Source organism: Perognathus longimembris, chromosome 1 (genome assembly GCF_023159225.1).
Source record: "Perognathus longimembris pacificus isolate PPM17 chromosome 1, ASM2315922v1, whole genome shotgun sequence".
In the NCBI taxonomy this organism is placed as follows: domain Eukaryota; kingdom Metazoa; phylum Chordata; class Mammalia; order Rodentia; family Heteromyidae; genus Perognathus; species Perognathus longimembris.
Genome location: NC_063161.1, coordinates 155,223,984 through 155,232,011, shown reverse-complemented (window position 1 = coordinate 155,232,011; position 8,028 = coordinate 155,223,984). Strand labels below are relative to the sequence as shown.

The 8,028-nt window shown below is 44.2% G+C and overlaps 1 protein-coding gene across 1 annotated transcript in view; it reads right to left on the bottom strand.

Moving 5' to 3' along the window:
* Positions 1–8,028, bottom strand: part of Mvb12b (multivesicular body subunit 12B) — a 148,304-nt gene that overhangs the window by 43,773 nt on the left and 96,503 nt on the right. The window lies entirely within an intron of this gene.

Here is an 8,028-nt window from a genome sequence, read left to right as displayed (position 1 = left end):
GGACTCAGGGCCTGAGCACTGTCCCTGGCTTCTTTTTGCTCCAGGCTAGCACTCTACCACTTGAGCCACAGCGCCACTTCTGGCCTTTTTATATATATGTGGTACTGAGGAATCGAACCCAGGGCTTCATGTATATGAGGCAAGCACTCTACCACCAGGTCATATTCCCAGCCCAGAAAGACATCTTTTAAGTCTGGAAGGTCAACAGGAGCCCAAATTTTAAATTCTGAACTTTGGTCAACCTGGATCTTTGGCTCTAAAGAATAGTGTGGATTTCCAACCCAGAGGAACCTCTGCTCTAATCCCTGGGCTTTGCCTCCCCACCTGCCCCAGCCAACTATTACAATTTGAATATGAAACCATCCCCACAGGCTTCTGTGTTGAAGTCTGGGTCCCTAGGTGGTCTACTTTGGGAAGTGGTAGAGACTTCAGGAAGTGGCCCTCAGCTGGAGGAAGTAGGTCTTGAGGGCTGAGCCTCTGAAGGGTTCTGGTCCCTGGCTCCTTCCCATCTTTCTCTTTGCTCCCTGGCCACTGTGATGGGAAGAGCTCATTCTTTCACATGCTCCTACCTCCCATGATGCTCTGCCTCGCCTCAGGTCTGGAGAAATGGCGTTAGCCTTCCAGACGCTGAGGCCTCTGAGACTGTGAGCCAGAACCCATCTTCCCTCCTTTAAAGTTGTTTCTCTCAGGTGTTGGTCACAGTAGTAGAAAGGCTGATTGACCCCAGGGCTGAGCTCCTAGGAGAGAAAGACCAACAATGCACAGGGAGAAGCCATACTGGCAGCCAAGGTTTCCAAGGCTGGAGGAGGAAGCCATGTCTCCCGGTCCAGGGTCACTGACTTTTCTTTTCTAGAACATTTATGGAGTTTATATTTTTCTTCACATCTAAACACACCTTTAAGACAGTTTCACCACACCTGGAGGAGTCTGACTGTCCTTACCCAATTCTGGGGAACAGGACACACTCCAGCCCTACTGATTGATGCTGGCTGAGCTGTGGCTTTGCCACGATTGGTCAGCAGCTATGAGAACCACTGGCAATATCTTTCCCACCTCTGCCAGAACAGCACGTTGAAGCTAAACACTGCTCGGTCACGCGGGATCTCAGAGTAAGACACATAGAGCAGGGTTCCAGCCAACCCAAGCCACCATTTTGTATGAGTGACATACAAAATGGGATAAGGCAAGCCACTGTGATTTGGGGGAGGGCTTTTGTTACTGAAGCACACCTCAGCAAGAACTGATTAACACACCAATTTTAATATCCCGAATGATGATACCCTGGTATGCTACTGTGGGTGAAATTAAAGATCTACAAGGCCAAGTCTTCTCTATAACCACCCCTCCCCCACGAGCACACATCTTTAAGAAACACGATACAGCCTGGGGGAAGAGAATAGGGCAGCCAGGAAAATGGTGAGGGGAGGGGCTCTGGAGGGTAAAGGCCCTAGGGCCATGCAGAGAAAATTCATCAGGGCACCTGCCCGATCCCCCATCCCCACCCCCACCACAACAGCGAGCTCTGTTGACAATGTAAGAAAGACCCAAAATCTAGAATTGTCTAAATGTACAGGCAAAGTTCACCTAAGAATCAGAGATATTGAAAAACATGGAGAAATCGAAGCCAAAGAACGATTTCCCTAAGCAGCTGGCTTCAATATTGAACAGTCCAGCTATTAATTCCTAAAGTGAAATCCATTGAACCACCTCAATATAAAACGTTCTCACCTACTCTGCCACTAATTTAGATATCTGGCACCACAGCTCCTATTCCGTTACCCAGAATTCAGCTAGATTATGGTTAATGGTCCACTTGTTTGGTGCAGGTGAATTACATTTGCATATGCAATTCATGCCTAAATATTCTGGCCTATTAATGTTATCACTAATTACATAATAATAGTTACCAATTTCCACCCGGATCAAACTTACAGTTTTGTAGCTATTAGGGAAATTGTGCTTTGTAATTAAGATAATCCTCATTTCCAGATGCTAATTAACTATATAATAATTAGTCTCATTCACTAATGCAAATTAAGGATTTTCATCTTTATTGATAAAGGAGTTGCTTCTTATCGGTTAAGGAGCTATGGTGATAGCAGCAGAAATCTTTGCGGAGAAATACTTTTTCCTCTCTAAGGGTGAAAAGGTAAATCCATTTTTATCAATCTCATTTGCAGATGCAAATGAGGTCTGATTAATCAAGTCAAAGATAGATGTGCTGGTCGTATTTCAGGGACAGCACAGACAGCTTACTGAGTTCGCCTCTTTTCCCCTATAAATACACAGATAAACAGGACTAGAGAACACTGGGCTTGGTCGGTCTCTGCAATCCTAAGTCTTTTGTTTCCCCTTGGGTGGCAGGCTAGATCTCCAAATAGCTGTGTCTTCACATCCTCACACAATAGAAACAAGATCTTTTTTTTTTTTAAATGAGTAAATACAGAGGAGAAAAGAAAAGCTATGTTTGCTTGGATTATTAAGTTTTCTGGGCTCCAAACAGAATACAAACTGGCACCTCCCATCGTGACTAATGAGAGCTGCTTGGGCGAGAACAGAAGGGCTGACAGCCAGCGAGGTCTGGTTGGCAGGCCCCAGCCCGGGCCTCGCCGCATTCATCATCCGCTAAACCAATCCACCAATTCCGTACCACCATTTGTCATTAATTATGCTAATCAGCACTCCATTACTCTCTGATGACACTGGAGCTGTTATTAGCTAGTTATGGCTTTTCAAAAGCACAACTTATTGTCATGCTCACAGGCTGTGCAGGCATTAGCCCATGGGGGGAAGAAATGTCCAATTATGAAAAGAAGAAATTTCCTATTATCTTAAAAAAAATAACAAACCAATTTAGTAATTAGAAAAGTCTCTGAACTCATAGGTTCTTTCTTTCCTGCCCACCTCCCTTAAAATGACTGAAACAAAAAAAAATTTTTTTAACGTGCTTTTTACTATTTCTCAGCAAGGGAAATTACCAACCTGGAAGTGTGTGTGTGTGTGTGTGTGTGTGTGTGTGTAAATGCATGTGTGCGTGTGTGTTGTTACTGTTGTTCTGGAAGAGGATTCTGAGAACAGGTGCGCATGTGCATGTGTCCAGCTTCTTTCCCTTGGCTGAATTAGCAGAATTACCTTATTACCTACATTTCAGTCCTGCTGAATGCCTGGGGGCCCAAAGCACACCCATGTGACCTTTTACCACACACTCTGGGCAGGAGAAGCTGTTCGCTAAGGACACCGGCCTGCACGCCCCTTACCTGACAGCTGCTGCCAGGACGGGGACGGTGACAGCCTCCTTGAACCCCTCCGGGCCCCAGCAACACCACTGCAAGTGGCACTGCCTCTCAGATGACCTTGTAGATGGAAGGTCAAGTTAGCATGGAGTCCTCTGGGGTCAACAGCCAGGGCAAGTTGTGGCACACTTCTGTGCCAAACTCCAGGCTTGGCAGAGGGACTCTGCTTGGCCCTGGGACTAAGCTTGCGGCCCTTGTCCAAACCAAGTTGTTGTGCTCAGGCTGGGCGGCTTTGCCATGAGTTTGAGAAGTTTCATCTGGATTAAGAGCTCATTAATATCATCAGAGTAAATGGGCCTATTAAAACATCTTTAAGCAATATCTGAACATAAATCTCCCTAAACTATATTTAATGACTGTACTTAAGATACATTATATGCAAGTCTTAATGAGACATTAGATAGCATTTTGGAGATTAAAATTAGAGGATCCATATAAAGTCTGTCCACTTAATGTAGCTGTAAGCTGTCCTGAGGAAAGCATTACTACCACATTATTACTGCATTAGAACAAATATTTTTAGTCATTTCTGATTTATGCAGACCCCTTTTCACATGACTTTCATTTTCACACACACACACAACACTGGATGTTTTCAAAAAAGTGTTTGTGGAAAGTTCTAAGTTCTTGGATGTATTCTGGAGGGAAAGGCAGAAAGAGAATCTCGCTGGTCCTGCCCAGAGATATGGCTCTAGGCTTCCCAGCACATGGCCTTCTGTGTCATTTAACTCGTCACTCTAGATCCAGGGGTGACCAGGTGTGTCCTACCACTTCCTTCAAGATTGGACTTGATAGGATACAGAATGAAACCCCCAGGTGTTCTTAAGACCAGGCCAGTATGGCAGACAGAGATCTATGCCTGTGGCACAGGCAACACTAGGCACCGCACATTTTTCTCTCCTGAGAGCAGTTCCCGGCCCACCCAGCACGCCACGGCCCCCTCCCGCTGACCCAGACGGGCTCTCTGCGGTGAGCTCTGTGGCCTTCTGTTTGCCTCTGTCCCCCCTGGGGCCTGCTGGAGGTGTCAGTGAAGTCCTCTTTCCACTCCAGGGCCCCCATGCCAAGAACAATCGGCGAGACTGAAAGGATATTAAAAAAAAAAAAAGTTTGATTCCCGTGGGGCCAAGGGGATTTGAACTCCTTAAACATCCAAATCCTCCTCAAGTCTGCTCAAACAAGCGAGGATTTCCAGGCCTGCAGGGCAGCTGGGGTGCAGGGTGGGAACTGACGGCGGGGGGTGGGGGGGGTGGGGGGATCTCTTGAAAACAAGTCCAATTTGAGACTGAATAAACAGGGATATCTTTCTACATATTTACCTGCCATATTTTAAATACTACAAACCCCAATCAAATTTTTATTTTGTTATTATTATTACCATCACCATTATTTGTTCTGTGGTGCTGGGGATGGAACCTGGGCCCTCAGGAATGCCAGGCAAGTGCCCTCACTCTGAGCTGCACCTCCTTGGGTCCCCAAACTGACCCCCACCCACCATTCCACTGTTTGCAGGAGGCTGAGCTCCCAAGCACCGTGCAGAGTCACCCCTGCCAGCAGACACAGAACGCCAGCCCTGGTCCAGGCTTCAGACCCCACTGGAGGCTGATCTGGAAAGCAAGGCCGGCCTGCCCCAAGAGGCTGGCCAGGAATGGCTTTCCACGAGTGTCAAGGGGGAGTACCCACAGTTTGAACCTGGACCCGACACCAGGGAAATGCGCATGGTAATAAACTGACACTTAGAGAGGAATTATCAGCGACCCTTTCAAGCCTTTTTAACTTCTGATACTGTATACCAAAGTGTAACCTTTTATACATGCTATTCAATTATGAAAGACTTCTGGGATTATGGAAATCAAGACGAGACGGCCCGTGACACCTCTCTTAATAGAATGAGATTATCTAGAGGGTTTTTATTTTTTTTTCCTCCTTCAAAGGAGAAGAAGAAAGTAACACAATTTAAACACCGTGGTCATTAAAAGGCGCCTCCTCCCGCAGCATGTAAAACCCCTCGGCAACCAGCCTATTTCCATTTGTTCCTTGCAGATATTCTTTCCCCAAAAGGAACCACCTCATAGTACAATTTTGCGTTTTTAACTGTATGAATGAGGCATTCTTCATAAATAACGGCAATGTTCTCTACACAGGAGCTCCTTTTTTTATTAGGGACACAGTAATGAACAATGAGCAATGTGTTCTATTATTCTTTGTCAAATCACAAAATGCTACATTAGAATAACTGTGCTGGTCAATGTAATATAGTAGATTAAATTCAACTTCTGTGGGAAAAAAAACCCCACTGTAAAACAGCATGATAAGAAGGCTATAAAAAATTTAATTTTACTCCAAACTCCATCACAAAAAAAATGGTGTGAAAAGTAATTTTGCATAATCAGTCCACGCCATCTGGAACAATTAACCGATTTCTATAGAACTATGAGGATCAGTCATATCTGCTTATTAAAGATCAGAAATTATACAAGTAATAAATCCTTGAAAAAACTAAGCGTACTCCCGCCTGTCAACGCTATTTTAACTTCAAATACTGAAGAACGCCTGATAAGGCTGAAAAGAAGAGATTAATATATGCAAATTACATCCAGCATTTAAAATCCCCACAACTGTCTCCGGTTTTCTGTCCCTTATTGCTGCTTCTATGTTTTATTCATACAGCAACTCACCTGTCACTTCATAAGCTATAATATTATGGGGGTATTATTAAACAGCATAAAGCCGTGCTTTAATTGGAAAGCTTCATTGCATTTTCCAATTATTTGGAGTAAATTAAAAGCAGATGCACATAGTTTAATAAGGATTCTAATATCAGTTCCGGGAAATCAAAATTCATTGTCATTACTATGCCGTGATAGTTTTGCAAACTGTACTCAATTTCAGAGGTTTTTCAAAAGAAAATCTGTCTATGCAATCTGTTAATTGTCATTCGGTTAATAACTGTTTAAATATCCAAACTACACAGCAGCTTCCTAATAAAAAAAAATTAAACTACAGGGTTTCTACAAGCAAACAAATAGAGTGTGCCGTTATTGGACTGGGCTGGGCCGGGCAGGGCTGGGCTGGGTTGGGCTGGACTTTTCAGACTTTGCTGGCTCACTTTACAACCATCCAGGGTCAGAGAAACACCCAGCTTCCCACAAGCCAGCTTGCTGGGAGCTGGAGGACAAAGAGCTGAGACTTTGTACTTGTGCACGTACCAGGCGCAGACCTGGCAGACATCTCTCTGTGGAAAAGGGCAGAAGGTATGTTATAAATCGTGCTTTCAGAGGTCTGCACTGCTCAGCACAAAAAAAAAAAATTATTAAGCCTCCAAAGTTTTAATTGGTCCATCCAAGATAAATCCTTTTAATGAGTGAATTAACGGATTCAGAACACAAACATGGGGGGGGGGGAAAAATCAAAGAAAGCAAATGTGAGCAATTTGTTCTTAAAAGAAAAAGAAAAAAAAAGGCCTGGCTAGCTCGTGACCCCTGGGTGGAATGATGCTGGCGCTCGGGGATGAGGGTCACGGTGTGTACGGGCTGCCAGACAGAGAGGGCTGCTCGCTACGCCTGGGGACTCAAAGGACCCACTCTGCAAGGCAACTCCTGGTAGGGGATCTGAGGGCAGATGTAGCTGTACTGCACAGATCGCCGGTCGCAGCTACAAGTTGCAAACATACAAATACATGGAGCGAACGAACGCATTTACAAATGGAAAGTCATGGGTTGGCTCCAACTGGTACACGTAACCTTTTCATTTTCAGACCAAGTGACAGACTTTTTCAAACCCTAGGTGTGTAAATTATAATAGGACAAGCAGTAATTGACTTTTAAACCCCACCCACTGCGAGGGCTACAATTAATCTGTTTTTAGCATAGGAAGCTGCTGCTCGCAAAGTTCATAACGTGTAGGCTCTTTTTTCCCCCGATCCAATTAAAATCTGAGTCTTTCTTATAAGTACCAGCGGAGAATTTACTCTGTGGCTCCTGTTGGAAAGGGCAGGAAGGGAAACACACCATCCATTCCCTGGGCGGGTCCCTCCAAACCAAAAAGGACGCTGGAGCCTTCTACCAAACAACCAGAAACTATGCCCGAAGATGAAGATAAAAGCAATTCTTGTGCAGTGATCCAAAAAATAGCATCTCTCCCCCTCCCCAAAATTACCTGTTTTAATAAAGTAGACACACTGTGCCAACTGAACCATTTAATTATCTGCAAAAATGATGAATCAAAACAATGGTTTGCAAAAATAAACGACTAACCCCTGATTAAAATGTCTGTCCTCATTAAATCCAAATAAAGGACACAATATCTTCTTCTTTATTTTTATTTTTGAAACTAGAGCCTGAAGAAAGGGGCAATTTCTCAGCATTGGAGGCTTTAGGCTTTGTATATGGTAAGACAACCTTCCCTGAGACAGAACTTGTAAGAAGCTTGTTAAGCATGGTGTGAAGGTGCATACCTGTAGTTACAGCTACTTGGGAGGCAGAGTTTGGAGGATGGAGTTTGGAGGACAGCCTGGGAAAAACACAAAAGCCTGTCTAGTAACAAACAAGCAAAACACAAACTAAAGCAAAGGGGCCCAGAGGTGTGGCTCAAACAGTAGAAGGCTTGCTTAGCAAGCATGTAGGGCTGAGTTCAAATCCTAGGACTGTCAAAAGAAAAAAAAAAGGGAAAATTGTTGTTGATTTAAACAGTGACAAGTTCCCTTTATTATATTATTATTATTTTTTTTTTTTGGCCA